This window comes from Cricetulus griseus, chromosome 4 (assembly GCF_003668045.3).
Source record: "Cricetulus griseus strain 17A/GY chromosome 4, alternate assembly CriGri-PICRH-1.0, whole genome shotgun sequence".
Taxonomy (NCBI): domain Eukaryota; kingdom Metazoa; phylum Chordata; class Mammalia; order Rodentia; family Cricetidae; genus Cricetulus; species Cricetulus griseus.
The window spans coordinates 213154276-213171418 of record NC_048597.1 but is presented as its reverse complement, the minus strand read 5'-3'; the positions used below and the strand labels follow the sequence as shown (position 1 = coordinate 213171418).

The 17143-nt window shown below is 42.6% G+C and overlaps 1 protein-coding gene across 1 annotated transcript in view; it reads right to left on the bottom strand.

Annotated features, from left to right (window-relative positions):
• Positions 1 to 17143, bottom strand: part of Cpne4 (copine 4) — a 321642-nt gene that overhangs the window by 90665 nt on the left and 213834 nt on the right. The window lies entirely within an intron of this gene.

Sequence of the window (17143 nt, the reverse complement as noted above, 5' to 3'; positions counted from 1 at the left end):
ATACAAGCAGGGACAAACAGGAAGTCATCCTTTTTCTCTTGCTCTTCATCCTGCTCTCTGCTCTGCTGTGGCCATGTGACGGCCAGGAAGACAGGACACATTCCGCCTGTGTCCTCCATAAGATAAGTCTTATGATTATGGCTGATAATTAAGACTGAGCTAGCAGATGAGAAATCCTAGTCATTGGCCAAGCAGCATTGGTGCCTAATATAGGTCTCTGTCTGTTACTTGGGACCTTAATGTGGCGGCAGGAGGAATTCTGGTGGCTGTGGCAGAAAGACTTATCGTAACACGTCTATCTCCACATAATATACAGTGTACTTTGATCATATTTTCCCTCTCATTACTCTTTCTTTTCCTTCCTCACCTTCCCTTCCACTTTTATATCCTATCAATGTTTTCATAAATAGCCTATTCTAGACTATAAACGTGTAGGATTTCTAAGTACCCTTCAAAAATGAACAATCACCTTTCCATTTGATAAATGATGGTGTAAGATATTAGTTGAACATATCAACCACTAAATGTGCCCAACACCACTTAAATGTAGACTCATTAAAATTAAATGAAATTTAAACTATTCTCTTCTTGCCACTGGCTGCATTAGGACTAAACAACACCAGTTTCAGACTTACCCTACAGCATCACTACTGAACATTCCCTGAACGTTTGTAAACATTATAAAACATTCTATTGACCCATTTACCCAGGGTGTATCTAACATACTTCATGAAGACTAAATGGCATTTCGGATAGGAAAAAAATCTCAAAACTCTTCTGAAGCCAGAAAGACAACAATGGTATACAAGGTAATGTGGCATTTAGGAAGGCGGCTGTCACTGTGGAACAGGACATTACAGAACAATACAGTAGGCAGCATCCATTCTCAAATGCACACATGTTCCAGGATCACTGAACAGGCTTAAGTTTCTGCATTGGTAGATATGGGCAGAGCCTGAGATAGGACATTTCTTCTATGCTTCAAGGTGATACCAATACTGCTTGCTAGTAAAAGGATTGCACCTTGAGAAACACTAGTTCTTGTCATTACTGTCAATTCTTTTTAGCTTAGGTCATTTCCTGTGTTCACAGGTTAGATGTAAACCACATTTGTCCTTTGGAGAGAAAGGACTGTGTGGGCTGGAAATGAAAGATCCTGGAGTCAGTGTCATCTTCTGGGCCTAGAAGAATATAGAAGGTCTTCTGGGCCTAGAAGAATATAGAAGGCTAAGGGTACTGTGGATGCCAGAGAAAAGTGACAGGTTTGTAAGAGGACACGGCCAAGGAAGTGTGAAGGAAGGCTGGGTACAATCCAAAGCTACCATGGTGTCTTTACAGTAATGGGTAGAAGTAAAGACAGGACACACAACCTTTTCAGATAATCCAACTACAGCTCAATAAAAACTGGTTTTCAGGTGAGGAAGAAGAGAGCAAGAGTAATGCCACACTAACAAAACACCTCTGAGGAGCTAGGGCTGGAAATTGGTTACAAAGAGAGATTCTGGATGCCCCAAACCATGGCTGCCTCAAGGAGGAAAAGGAAAACAAGAGTAAAATCATTCTGGAGAGACGTTCTCCACAATGGAAGGACCAATGATATATTAGATTATGTTTGTGCTATTGCCATTATTCATCTGTGTTGTCCAAGTGGACATCACCCCAGGTTAAAAAAGACTAGACTTCAGAACAGTGCAGGGACCGACAAGTCAGAAGACCTCTTGCTTGCTAGTTTTTGAGAATATCTTTTTAATCTTTTAGAGTTAGCACCCCCAATCCTGATACCAATAATGGTTTGGTACATCAGGCATCCCTATAGTCAATTAGAGAACTTGCTTATTTGATGTCTGGCCACAAAGAGTCTTGGTGAAAGATCCATCACAATGTGGAATATGAGTATCAGCACATACTTCCTGACCACCTATGCTTCTGGTTTTTCTCTGTTAATTTTATACCTCCATGAGGCAGGTGTAAGAATTATCATATTTTCACTTTATTAATGATGGAGATACAGAGACATATTTTAACTAGATTCAGCAAGATTTAAGAAGCATCCAAAATCTCAAGTATACCGTCTTTGTAAAGCTACCAATGAGCCAGGTTTTCATTCTTTGAGGTCTCAGTGTTGTACCTGCCTAGTTGTCCTATGGATTTCTGACTGCTACGAAGGTATTTTGAAACTGGTAGCTTCCTTGGACAAATCCAAAGTACTTTTTAGTCTCGATCACTGGCTGACATAATGTCAAGTGGGCAGGGGCAGGCATCCCCGGTTTTATTCATGCTGTTTAAGCACAGGAAGGAGATGCTCAGAGAGGAGTTTCTGAATTGTGAGCAGAACTCACATCCTGAACAGAAACCTGCCCAGGAAAGGCATTTCTTTTTAACAGCTCCAAGGTGTCCAGTTTCTGATGCAAGGGTTACTTTGGGCAGAAAGTCTTTCAAATTTCCTGACTTATGACTCCCTTAGGACACAAAGTCTGTGCAGGAAGGTGACAAACAACAAAGGAAACAAACAGGGAATCTTCAGTTTATCAGTCCAGAGTACTAAAGGCTTTTGTTTATACTTGTTTTGAAAACACACAATGCCCCAAGTATCAAGAGTCAGGCCAAAGTGTTTTTTCACACTTCGCATCAATGTATTTCTTATTGTAGAGTGAAGCAACTAGGAAAACAGAGTTTTCTTTTTTTGTGATAACTTTCTTTGAAATCGATATATGCTACCAAACCAGGAAATTTATTTTTTCCTGTATAGTACCATATATAGTGTCTCCACAAAGCTCACAAGGTCCAATTCTGTCCTGAGGAACCTTCACTGTAATCTCTCCCATGTCTCCATGGTGCTATGGACAAGTTCAGAAAGAAAATATTCTTCAAGGCAGCCAAAGGCTGCAGCATCAGGTTCTCATCTCAATATGGGGCCATTACTACTCTCTCAAATACATTTTAGTAGCTTAGAGCAAAAACTAAATAGATACATTGAAGGAAACCACATGCATAGGTGTATCAGGATGAGGAATGGGCTGGACAGTCAGAGATCATCTTTGCTACCTTGGAAACCATTAAAGCAGAACTGTAGTTCACAGGTGGTACTTTTCTGATATGAAAGCCATCAGTTCCCAGATATGGGGAGCAGAGTCTTAGAGAGAAGACAGGGGAGGAGGGCTTTCTACACCACTCACAGCTGCCTTAAAATTGTTGCACAGCTTCATAGGGAACAACGAGAGCAAGATAGCTCCTATACACTCACTGTGTATTTCTGAGCTTAAAATCACACATCTGCATATAAATGGGCATTATGTTTCCTCACAATATTTAAATTGTTCTGATAAAGAGACAATCATCTTTGTAAACCCAGAACCCAGCCTAGTGCTTCACAGAGAGCAGGTCTTCAGTGGAGCTTTATATGGGGCTAAATGAATGTTTATGAATTCAAAAGACATAGGGTTGTGTTTCAAAGATATTCTGTGAATTATCATTATTTTTAGGGAATGAATACTTTGCAAACATTTTAATTTTTATTTATGTCCATACATACACATGCATGTACACACACACACACACACACACACACACACACACACACACACACACACACTCACTCAAGCACAGGTACACACACACACACATTCATCTGTAAGCCCAAGGGCAACTTGGGGGAGTTGTCTTTCCCCTTCTATCATGTGCACCTCAGGTCATCAGGTATGGCAGCAAGGACTTTTGCCTGCTGAGCCATCTCACTGGCTCTGAAAAAAATGGTTTAAATACTTGAAACTGAGATGGAAGTGAAACTCTGCCTTTGCTCTTTGATCACCATCCTTTCAAGTACATCATCAATTGTCTCAGGATACAGCAGGCAGTTTAAGTTTGGTGGAATCAAGGGTGAATCAGCCCTAAGAAACAGGGGCAGACACTGGCGTCTCTGTCTGATTAAAGCATAAGTTGAAGCTTAAGGTGCATGGTACAGTGTGTTGGTCCATCTGCCTGTCAGGAGGTGGCTGAGTCAGAAGACAATTCTAAAATCCCTTTCATGGCAGCAATACAACAGCTAGTCCACCCAAAAAGGAAACACAGCATTTTCCCTTTTGAATATATTGCTGGGTCTGATTAGAGATGGGCTAACAAGTCTGGAAACACCGAAACAGGTGGAAAACAGCTGCTAAGATAACTGTAACTGGATGAAAAGTTGATTTGCAGAAGGCAGCAGCTTTTGGCACACTGTGCTGCAGTGGAGTGAAGGGAAATCTATTATTAAACCACCCTGCTGGCTGGTTCATATGGGGCCATTCCCCTGTTGGAACTCTTAGTAGTCTTAGTAGTCTTGGCTGTTCTGGAACTCACTCTGTAGACCAGGCTGGCTTTGATCCCAGAGATCCTCCTGTCTCTGCCTCTCTAGTTCTGGGATTAAAGGCGTGCACCACCACCAACTGGCTGAGAGGTGGTTCTTATATGGACTCCTTCTCATGTGTAACAACTGCATCTAGAATCTACTGCTATCCCTGAAGAGATGCCCTCAAATATACCTGTCTTGGGACAGCATCAGTGTGTGGATATGAAAGACACCAGTTGAAACTCACAGAAAGGTTTGGTCCCACGTTAGGAGTCACTAACAGGAAGGGAAGTGTGTTGAGATTACTTTTATGTCCTGGTATATTGCATGACCAGTTGACTGTAAAGAAAATAAAGATAGAACTGACTATATTCTCAGGTCCAGACTGGAGTTCAACAGCCCTTCCCTTTCAGGTCCATCTGAGAGGCCTTGAAACAATTGCTATTCAGTCTCAAAAGAGGAACAAAACTACCAAGCCTTCTAGGATTGGAGGGAGTGCTCCACTCACTGTAGATCATCAAATTCCTACATTAGAAAATAAAGCATACAAGCTGAGTGTGGTGGCAGAGGCATTCCATTCCAGCTACATGGCAGGCTGAAGGTAGGGTTTCAAGTTGAAGACATGCTTGGTCTATAGAGTGAATTCAAGACTAGCCTGGACAATACAGTAAGTAAGACCCTATCTCAAAAAATAAAATAAAATGAGGCTGAAAATGTCACTCTATGGTGGAATACCTTCCTAGAATATGTAAAGTCCTAGGGTCAATGACTTACTTACAGGAGATTGTGTCAGAATGTTGAACCATCTATCTTGAATGTCACCTTCCTTAATCAAAGACAACAGGCAACCATTTATAGTATAACATTAACTGTGTACTGTTGGGTAATGATTTCCAACAAAAGAATACTCTTTTGTTACCTCACAATTTTGTGTGCCAGAGTCCACTCATCTTATTTGCTTCCACAATTCATGGCCTGAACAAGGCTGGGGGTGTAGGTACTAGCCTGGCTGCATCTTCACCTAGATGATTGACTGGGTAAGTGTCACTTTTTTAGCTTCCCTGGGGCTGTTGGCAGAATTTTTGTATATTCATTGCTCCTGGTTTTCTAGAAGCCACCAACGGAGAGGCAGACTCTGTTTGCTTGGAGTTTATGGCATCTGGGATTACCTGAGCTCTCTTTGAAAGGGCTTCCATAATCAGCTCTTTTATTTATTTATTTTTTATTTATTATGTACACAGTGTTCTCACTGCATGTATGACTGCAGGCCAGAAGAGGGCACCAGATTTCACTATAGATGGCTGTGAGCCACCATGTGGTTGCTGGGAATTGAACTCAGGACCTTTGGAAGATCAGGCAGTGCTCTTAACCACTGAGCCACCTCTCCAGCCTCTTTTATTAAGTCAAAGTCAACTGTTTGAGATCTTAGCTACCTTCGTCTTTGCCATATAATGTGACATGACTACAAGGATAGCATTTCATCATTGTCACAGCTATTGGTTAGAAAGCAACAGACTCTGTTCACATTTAAGAGGAAGAGATTATGCATAGATATGGATGCCAGAAGACAGGAATCGTGATGACAATCCTAGAGGATGCGTAGCATGATCATGGTAAAGACAATATTAAATATTAGCCTTCGAACCTATGATAATATTTTCTATTTCATAAAAATTCTCTTATTGGATGAAATTAACAAAATATTCACACAATAACAGTATTCACACATAGTAACAGAGATGTGTAATTAGTAAACAGATTCCTCCCTCATAGTCTCTTCCCATCTTGGATAATCGTCCATGATATTTTGTACAAATAATCAAACATGTCTTCCTATTTTGCACCTGTAAAATGAGCATCTTAATTCTTCTAGCTACCTATTAACTGACACATTGAAGAGAAAATACTGGGAAGTCTTAGAAAAGAGGTAGGTACAGTTAGTGCAACATAAGCAGAGAGAAGTGCTCTTGCTCTTGAATCTTAGAAAAACAAGAATGTTGAAGGTACCCCCTCCTCTCTGCCTTCCTTACATAATGCCCCCCACGCACACAGACTCCTTGGGTTTTACAAAAAGCTTAGAGCAGCCCTTAAGGCTCCTGTTTCCTGGTTGTTTGCTGCTAAGGACCCTTCACCTGAATTGTGGCGGGTGACATCAAATTACAGCAAGGTGGCTGTCACTTCTCTCCCTCATCCTTCAACCATTCAGCACAACTGATGCATAAATATGACACTTTCCCCCTCTTACCTAAGGATAGACATTGAGCATGCGCCCACGCCCACTTCCCCTGTTTAACCCTAGCATCAGAATGGTAGCTCTGAGGAAGGCAGTGTGGCCAAACAGAAGGACTACCAAGTCTTGGGACACTTTAGAGGATAAAGAATGAACTTGGGAATGAACCAACCTGGGCTTCAGGTTCTGCTTTAAGAGGTTTGTGATTTGTTTCCACCCTCTAGGCCCAGTTTCTTTCTTTGTTAACCCTGCAGGCTTGTTGTATGGATTAAACTGATGGCATGTGGGAAAGTGCCAGCATCATTTCTGCCATGCAGCAAGAGCACATAATGGATTAATGCCCTTTTCATCTATAAATGCATATTAAAGTCTTGTTTGTTCTTGTAGTAAGCCACATGGCTCACTGCAAACCATTGCTCTTTTCTAGACTCTCAAGGTTTTTGCTGTTGGGATAATACAATGGTTGGGGTATCTTAAGGCTCCTACTGCTTATTTACAGAATCTAAAACTTCACCTCTCAGAACCACCTGGGAGGACACTTTGTCTGCTTTCTCCAGTAAAGATTGGTGTTACCATTTCTGATTCACTTGTTTTAAAGAATAGTCAATGACATCAATGGCCACATGCTATGAAAAGAAGCTATAGCCCCAAGTAGATTGAAAAGATCTTTATTTCTTATTTGTGTATGTGTGTGTATGTGTGTTTGTATGTACATGTGTGGGTCACCTGACATGGGTGCCGGTGACCACATTCTGGTCCTCTGCTAGAGTAATAAGCACTATTGATTGCTTAGCCAGGACCCCCAGATTATTGATCACTGAGCTGTATTGGTTGTGGCTACACAATGATCAGGACTGAAATGTGCGACACAACAAATTTATTTTTGGAAACAAACAAAACTTTGAAAAATGGAAGCCTTTGCTTGCTTGCATTCATATCAGTATTGGTCATTTTACTGGCATGTTACTTTGGGTCTCTACAGTCACTGACTTTAAGTGGAGATTAGGGAAAATTGGATAACTTTGCATAATGTCACTATACAAAAATAGGATGCATTTGCTCATCATCAGGAAAACCCACTGGGACTTTAAAAATAGTCACTTCAATTTTGAATTTTTAAATAGGAACTTAAAAGGTCTAAGTAAATATAACAAGTTGGCATGTATATTAAAAACGTGTGGAGATTTTAAACAAGTGTTTTCCTTTTTCTTACTGCAAATGTAACACATTTTAAGGTAGAAAATTAAAAAGAAACCCTACTTTTTTGTAATTTAGCTACTGCAAAATATAGAGTTATCATTTTTGGTGTGTTCTCTTCTAGTCATACACACATATATGAGCACATGCGTGTGTGTTTACTGGGCCTTAGGTGTATGCCCCAGCTTAGATCTTTTCTCTGTGAGTCAAATTCATTTAGCCAACTGTCATGCACAGCTGTCCTGGTTTGTTCAGGACCGTTTGCTTCCTGCACAATGTAACTTTGTGGCTTCCTACCCTAGTAACTACTAGTGATAAACTGGGAGGATTCTGGGCTGTCTATGGAAAGTCTCAGAGACACCTCAAACTCAGCAACTACAAACCTGAGCTCTTATTTCCCATCCCAAACCTGTTCTTCCGGTGTCTCTTATTGAAGTTTGGTCCCTTCTCCACACACATGAGCATGTGGGGAATCAGAGACCAATGTTAGTGTTTCTCCTTGTCTTCTCCCTATACCCAGCATGCAGTTGGTGGCTGAGTTCTGATCATCTCCTATTGCCATGACTTTTAACTGGACCACCTACCTCACTCAACCTTATCCTTTCTCCTTCTAAGTTCCCACTCAAGAACTCCTAACAGCATTTTCCCACCAGTCAACACAGAACCACTGCCTCTCCTTTCCTGGGATAAAATCTGAAATGTCTTAAGCTGAAACACGGGGCTGTGTTTAATTTACTAACTTTGCAATTTCCTAACTGTTCTCGGGGCCTCTGGCAACATACTAAACCAATATAGCCTCCAGCCTCTTCATTACAAACTCCTAGGCCTTTGGGACACAGAACCATAGATGCTGCATTTTCCCAGGAAACCCTGAAGCCTTTGGAGCAAACAGACAGCACTGTTGTTCTTGCCAGTTACTTTGTAACTTACTCCGCAGCAGCACCCGATGACTCATTGGCTGGAACACTCTCAGAAAGCTTTCTGGACAATGTGTATGACTCTGGGTGGTTGCTTTCCTCATTGACTTTAAGAAAAAGCTTCCCCCCACCCCCTGAGCAAAAAAGTCAGGCATGGTGGCATAAGCCTGTTGTACTGCCAAGAGGCTGAGGCAGAAGGACTGTGGTTTTGAGCCCAGTCTATACAACATAGTGGGACTCAATCTAAGAAAACTAAAAGGGCTGTGGGCATAGCTCATTGATAGAGTGCATGCTTGAAGCCCTGGGTTCAGCCCTCAGCAGTGAAATAAACCCAAAAGGGGATGAACATTTCTCAGCCTATTCACTTAAGCAGTGGACCCTCACTGTGCATGTTAGATTTGCTTTGGCAGCATCTAAGAAGTTCTGACACCTTGGCTCTTTGCCCAGAAATTTCATTTAATTGTTCTGATGTGGGGTCCCGGGAATCAATGTTTTCTCTAAGTTGTCCAGGTAATCATAATACGTTTCCAAGGTTGATTTATACTATGAAGGCTACTGGACACCCATGCACAAAGGGAGGACTTGGCATTTATGTAGCTCTTGTCTTCCCATCCTAAAGTTAACCATGGCTTTTCTCATTTGCTGATCTTATGTTTTTCTTTTCAAGACAGGGTCTCATGTATCAAGAGGATAGCCTCGAATGTCTCATCTTCCTGCTTCCAACTCTGAAGAGCTGGGATTACTTATGTATGTGTCTCAGTTAATCATAACCCAAAGTCCCCCAGGAGACTTTCCTACCTGGGCATCAGGGACCATCTGTAGCAACAATAAAATGACATTTTGATTGCCACATTTCTGAGTTACAACTTTAGTTTTCAATTGGACCAAATTCAATATGGGGGGTGAAATGAATTTTCAGTCTTAAATCTGCCCCACAAAGAGGAAGAGATTAAATATACAAGGACTGGAATAATAGTTCTCAAACAGGGACAGTCCTCACTGCCCTGGGGAGCATCTGGCAGTGGTTGGAGGGAAGCCTCAGCAACTGAGTAGAGACACGTCACAATCTTATCTTACACAGTAAATTACTGAGCAAGGTAAGGTGTTAGTTAATGTCTTAAGATGCACAAAACAATTATGTGGCCCAAGATGTGGGTCATGGGGAGGCTGAGAGGTCCTGATTGACAGAGAACCCCAACGCCTCCTTCTAGTGTTCGAATACTTGTGTCAGTTCTTGGCTGGGGGAAGAGTCTTATGAGGACAACTGGAATAAAATGGGCTGATGAAGGCTGCTTTGGGAAGATGTGGACATAAAGAATTTGGGAGTAGGAAGGGGGGACTTGATGGGAATATATTATTATGGTTGCGGCTCATTCCTTCTATATTATGAATTCTCTAAATGTCAACGGCCAGCAATACCAGCAGCACCGGGAGCCTATTTGCCATGCACATGCTCAGGCCCCAAGCCCTGCTGCATCAGAAACTCGGGAATCTGTGTTTTAACAAGCTCTGGGTGATTCTGAGACTGCTTAGAATCGGCAGCACTGTTTGGGATCCCAGGCTACCCCCACCTGAAGGTTTGTTGTACTCTGGTGTATCATGGGCTGTCAAGAGTCGGTTTCATTATCGGAATTAGCAGGGGTGAGGGAGCTGAAAGGGAGTTTATGAAAAGGGCTAGCTGGTCTCCAGGGGAGATGAGCTGGAGGTAATGCCTCCTGACAAGTCCATTTAGTGACTTTATTCTTTCATGGGATGTCTGCCATAATGTGTTTTAAATGCCAGTGCAATCAGGCATGCTGGGTAGGAACAATCACGATGCCATTGCTAAGGGAAAGAAAAGGGGCGGGTGAGAGAAAAGTTCTGAGGATCAACACACGGAGGACGGCTCTTTCTTCTCTCCATCTCCTCAAGACTTTTAACTGAATTGGGTTTGTCTCACCCACCCCACCCCTCCTAATTTATTCCACTGACAATCTCATGGCTTAAAGGTAAGCCAGGATTTATCATTCTTAGCTCTAGACTTGGTTCATGCCATTTCCAAGACTGTTCAAAGGAAGCAAAGCACTAACCTATGAGACATGGCTTTGAAACGAAAGGGACCTGACATTTGGAAAATCCACAAAGTTGCTTTCGTTCCCACTTCTTTTCTGAGAAGAATTTAGTCTCCATATCCTCCAAAAGCTGTGCTCTGAGATCCAGCTCTGGCCACAATACCTTTCTTCTTTGTGTGGGACTCTCCCTGTAGCCCCTCATTCCTGAAGGTATGCTTCCCCTTTGCCTGCCTTCCCATCCAGACCCCTCCCTTTCTGTAACCTGGGGCTGGTGGAGGGAAATAACTGATAATATAGAAACTCTTAGAAGAGAATATGGTAGTAGCATACTTCAGTGGAAGCTATTCACACACACACACACACACACACACACACACACACACACACACACACACACACACACACACACACACACACACACACACACACACACACACACACACACACTCACACACACACACACACACATACACACACAGACACACATACACACTCACACATACACACACACACACACACACACACTCACACACACAGACACACACAGACACACAGACACACTCACACACATACACACACAGACACACACATACACACACACTCACACACACACACACACACACACACACACACACACACACACATTTCCATATTGAATTTAGACCTGCCATAAGTGATAGGATGTGACCCAGGTCCAAAGTAAAAAATGGACATATTTGTAATGAGTGAATCAATATATATGCAAGGGTAAGGGTATTTCTTTTTTCCTGGGATATTTTAAAAGGGCAGACCAAATAGTAAAACCTATCAGGGATATCTTTCAAAGACTCTATCTAAATGTAACTATGGGCTTTGACATCTGTCCATCCTTCCGGCCACCATTCCATCTATAAAGCAGATACTTAATGAAGATTATATGACATACATGCCAAGCACTGCTTAGATGGATGAAGCCAGTTTCTTTCCCTTGGACCTTGCCACTTATGTTTCAGTAGAGAAGACAAACCATAAACACATACATAAGTGAGCAAGATGATTACAGATGGTGGTACCTGCCTTGAAGGAGATGAATAGGATGAGGAGATTGGGGCAAATGGAATATGGATGTCAGGTGTGATTACATCTGAGTAGTTGAATTCTAAACTGATGCATGAAGGTTAAGAATTCACCAGCCACTCAAAGACAGGGACTTTAAAAAGTGTGTAAGGGACAGATAAGGATTTCAGGTTTATATCTGGCTTTATAAACGTGAACTTACAGGGCCTATTTGAATATGTTAAGAATATTATGCACAATATGGACTTAAGGCCATAGATGTAGCTACATGTCCTTTCAATGTCACAGGTAAGCTTTGTTTATCAGGCCCTTCCAAGGGTAATTTATTTCCCTCCAAGAACATGCCATTGTTTGATTTCATTACTTACCACTATCTTTTAAGGGCTCAGACCCTGTAAATACAAGTTAAACTGTATTCATGTGTGTACCATTGTATGCATGCATGTGTGTAATTGCAGTGTATGATGTCATGAGCTGTGTCTAATAGCAAAGATAACCCTGACATTTTAGGCAGTTTCCCTGAATGACATTAACTCATTTCTATGTAGAAATCTTAGTTCTTCATAGGTGATATGGAAGCAAAGAGGGGATAGATGGTGGCAGAAAGGTTTAAGCAGGAATGGGGTGGGACACAGGTGGCAGGGGTGGAGCACAGGAGAGACAAGGGGGCAGGGAGAGAGGGCTAACCAAATGAAAGGTGTATGAAAAACTGTATGGATTCCTGCTACTTTGCAAGCCAATTAAAAATGAGGGCTTATAAAATGAGTCAGAGAGTAGTTTCCTGTATGACTGGAGAATGTTACTCCTAAAAGCTACCAAGTATTAAAAAATTCCAGTATCACGTATGGGCTAGCTCCTTATGAGTAACTGGTCAGGGAGGCCCCAGGGAACCTCCAAACGAGATAGGCTCTTGCCTATCTCACTTGGTTGCCTACCCACACTAAATGACGAGGTTCTGTTACTGAAGACACCATATGCATTGGTTGTCGGGATATAGAGAAATGGATCTGGACCTGAGCCAGAGGCTTCCTCCTGCTGGCTGGTTTTCAGAATACCTGAAGACACGATGGCTGCTGCTAGAGATGAAAAAGAATCATGGGGCTTATCCAGATGTGATCCTTATGAATCACAATGCCAACACGCCACAAAAGCTCGCAATTGGCGGGACAGTGGCACAATAGTTGGTGATAACAAACCACTCTTGGATTAGCTTTGAGGCTCACCCCATATCCCCAGTAAAAACCCACTGCTGAGGAGATTTCAGTCTGGGATGGGGGGGGCTTACTATTGATGGAACTGACATGGCACTAAACTCCCTTTAATATTTATGGTTATACCCAAAGACAAATGCTACTCCCAGTCTTAAACAGAGAAGCTTCTCCTCGCTGTGAGTGGTGGTGAACGCAGAGACTCATGGCTGCTCAAGGTGCTGAGAATAAGTGACAACTGAGTGGGAGTTGTCAGCTTTAAATGGAACGTTTATACTACAGTATCTAAAACATAGGGAGCAACACAGAAGAGGGAACAGAAAGAATGTGAGAGGGAGAAGATAGGGAGGGAGATTGCGAAAGACTTTCTTCAGGGCCCGACACAGCTATGGGACACATGACCTCATAGCATCTGTGGTTGCCTGCACTGTGAGCACTCAGATGGAGACTGGAGAGGGGCTCATGGACCTTACTTCTCTCTGCTGAACTACTGGCTATTGATGGATTCTGGAGGAGGGAATATATTCACCAAGGCACCCTGGAAGCTCCAATGGACAATTCCAAACCTATCATCGCACAAATGGTCCTAATTAAAATCAATAGGCAAAAATGCATGGTTGTGGGAAAGGGAGAAGGCAGAAGCGGGAAAAGGATAAGTGGATGGGAGGTGAGAGTAAGAAGAATGCATTGCATGCTTCCATGCAATTCTCAGAAATCAATACCAAAAACAAATGGGATAAACAAAGAGAGAAAGAGGACTCTGAGTCTTAGCCCTGCTCAGAGGAAAGGACACTGTAAACCGAATTCCTCAGTCTTGACATCTCTTTGGTTTCTCGTTAATTGATGAGCTGGCTACAATGTAGCGAACATGTTCATTTGGAAGTCCAGTGAGAATATCGTTTTCTTACTTTATCAACACTGCAGTTGGAGAAAGTGTCATCGCAGTGCAGTCCGAGTCAGAGGTCTGGAAATTCGCCTTGAGAGAAGTCGTGTTTATTTCTGCACAGTTAGACATGTTTTTAACTTAACCTTGTCAATAGGAAGGTCTTCAGAGGTGGACTTGGCTTCCTGAGAGGAGGCATTGTAAGGTATGAATAGGTGGGCAGCCTCTCTCCTACAACATAAGCACTGCACAGGCATGTGTTTTTACTGAGGAGGAGGGGAATCGCCATCTATGGCTAGCCTGGGCATTTCTCTCTGGAAAGCATCTGCAACAGAATCATCACCTAAGGCAGGAGGACAGTTATCCCTGAGAAAGAGCACCAGCTTTCATAAAGAGAGCCTGCGAGGCCAGGTCCTCCAGTTACCAGTGTTCAGATGCCAGAGAAGTTCCCTGTCTATATGGAGTGTGAGGAATATAGCTTTGTCAAATCAATTATTAAAATTTTATTAATTTCTTATCAATTAGCATTTTGGCCTCTGGACTTACGTATTTGCCTCTGTGTGAGTCAATTCTTCCAGGTCCTGTCAAGTATTTGGAAAAATTCAGATTCCTTTCACTGAAGAAGATGGGGTCTACATCAGGGTCTGGCTGGAAATTTCAGACATGAGAAGCTCTTTGGCAATGTGAGGAGGCATCTCTCCATTTCATCCTCATTTATTTCTAACTGCATGAGGCAAAGGTGTGGCTGACCAATGTACTCTCTGTCTCTTTCTTATACTGCCCCTGTTTTTTGTTTGTTTGTTTTTTGTTTTTGTTTTTATTTTGTTTTGTTTTGTTTTTTTTTTGAGACAGGGTTTCTCTGTATAGCTCTGGCTGTCCTGAAACTGGCTCTGTAGACTAGTCTGGCCTCAAGCTCACAGAGGTCTGCCTCCGGAGTACTGGGATTAAAGGCTTATGGCGCCACCATCCCGCTAGTACCACCCTGAATGTGCCCGATTTTATCTGTTTCTTCTCTTTATTGGGATAGTCAGAAAGTATTTGTGTTCCTTTCTAGATATTAAAAAAAAAGTCATAAAAGAAGGCAATCCCCTTGTTCTCAGAGAGCAAATAATTAGTTTCTTACTTTGCAAGGTTAGTAAGAAAGTTCTTGTTTTCTTCCTTGACATGCAGTTTAAGGAATTTGTTTCATGTTCACATAAATGGCATAGCCTTGATGTTCTACAGCCCTGCTCTGATACTCTGATGACCGAACCTGTTGTAGGCAGGTGAGATCTTGGAACACTGTCCTGTGAGGAGAAGCTGCTACCTCCTCCAGCTGGGGAGGAGGCCACTGGGATTGTTCTGCTAGAGCATACCAGTGAATGGGAATCACTTCCCTGGGCATCAGGGACTCTCTTCCTTAGAGACAACTCTCTTAGTGTTTATTTGAAGATTCTATTGAAAATATTTTCTGGAGAAAAACCTCATAGAATATCCGCAATCTGTGATTCCCTGCCCCCTGCCACATTGCTATTTAACATTTAAGCTGTGGGAGTGGAGCTGCAAGCCTAGCCTGAAGAGCTGACTCAGAGCAAAGGCCTCTCAGGAAGTCAACTCCCGTTTTGACCTTCCTGTTGACAAGGCCAGGTTAAAACATTTCCAACCGTGCAGAAACAAATGCCAAAGTCTTTGGAAGCAACTTTTCCAGTTTCAGTGTTAACAGAGTAGTACAATAAAGGATGGAGCCAGTGGCTTAGATTAGCAAGCAAGGAAGCCAACCCCCAACTAACAAATAAACTTAGGAATGAGCAAGCACTGTGGCCAGCACTCAGCATCATTTAAACTGAACAGCGAGTCTCACCAGTTAGAATTATCCTAAAACTGTATCAAGGGATTTCCCGAGTTCCTACTCTGACTATTCTCTTCTGCGCTAGCTACTTTTCACATACCTATAATAAATCACCTGGCAGAAACAACTTGAGAGAGTGCAGGCTTGCCTGGGCTGATGGCTTCAGGGGGCTATGTCTGTGGAGGTGATGGTATGAGAGTATGTGGTAGGGACTCCTCACCTACTGGCTGACCAGGAAACACACTGGAATCAGAACTGGCTATATAATAACCTTCCTCCAGTGAACTAAACACACCAGATAAGCCCTGACCCCACAAAGGAAGACTCCAGAGCTTCCAAATTAGCACTCCAAGTGGGGAACCCGGCTACCCAAATATGAGTCTGTGGAGGGCTTTTTAGATTCAAATTACATCATGGTTTCCTTTCATAATTAAACAGGGTCATTTCTCTTCTGATTTCGCCCCCAAGGCTGGTCACCTGTCACTTCCCAACATAGAACTAGCTTCAATATGAGGAAACTGCCTCCTTTCAGAACACCTGTAAGTTACTCAGTTGGATGTACTCAGTTCTAGTAATTGGTTTCAGCTAAAATGTCTGTGGAGACACAAAATTTCTTTTTTCTGCTTCCTGGATGCAAATGAGTGGTAGAGTGAAGGAATCCGAGCACCAGCCCCCAGGCTTCTCTCCAGGGCATGATTATATAGCCTATGCTAGTCTGGCACTTGCTATGTAGACCAGGCTGGCCTCGGACTCATAGAGCTCCACCTTCCCTTGTCATGGGATTAAAGGCATGCACCACCATATCCAGCAGAAGCCTGAGTTCTTGGATCATGGAGAAGCAGGCATTGTTTTGAATGTTTTATCTGTGCCTGTGATATGAGCAAGACATAAACTTGAGTTGCTTGGCGGCTCTCTGTTATATAGGATTGCTTTTTTATTTCTTGTGTATGTGCATGTGTGTGTAGACTGGTGGAAGATTCCAGTGTGGTCTTGAATCGCTCTCTCCTTAATGTTTTGAGACAATGTTTATCTCTGAGCCTGGAGCTCACTGCTGATTCAGCTGGACTAACCAGCCAGTGGGCTGGGGGATAATTGTCTCTCCTGTAGTAGCCCATGGGGTTGGGATTGCACATGCATTCAGTTGTGTCTGCCTTTTAATGGGTGCTAGGGACCCCAACTCAGGCCCTCATATTTGCACAGCAAGCACCTTTTCCACAGAGGCATCTCCCCAGGCCCCTGCTGGATTGTTTAAGCTAAGATAATTACAGAGTTTAGTGAGAAAAATGTAAGCCAAGTGCCTAGCACAGTTCTTGGAGCCTGGCAAGCATTCCATAAATACATCTGTTCTTTAGCAGAGACAATGGGCATTAGAGATGCAGGTTTAAGCTAAGACTATGCTTATTTAGCTGTGTAATCTGAAATGATTTTCTACAAAGCAGAATCTCTAAT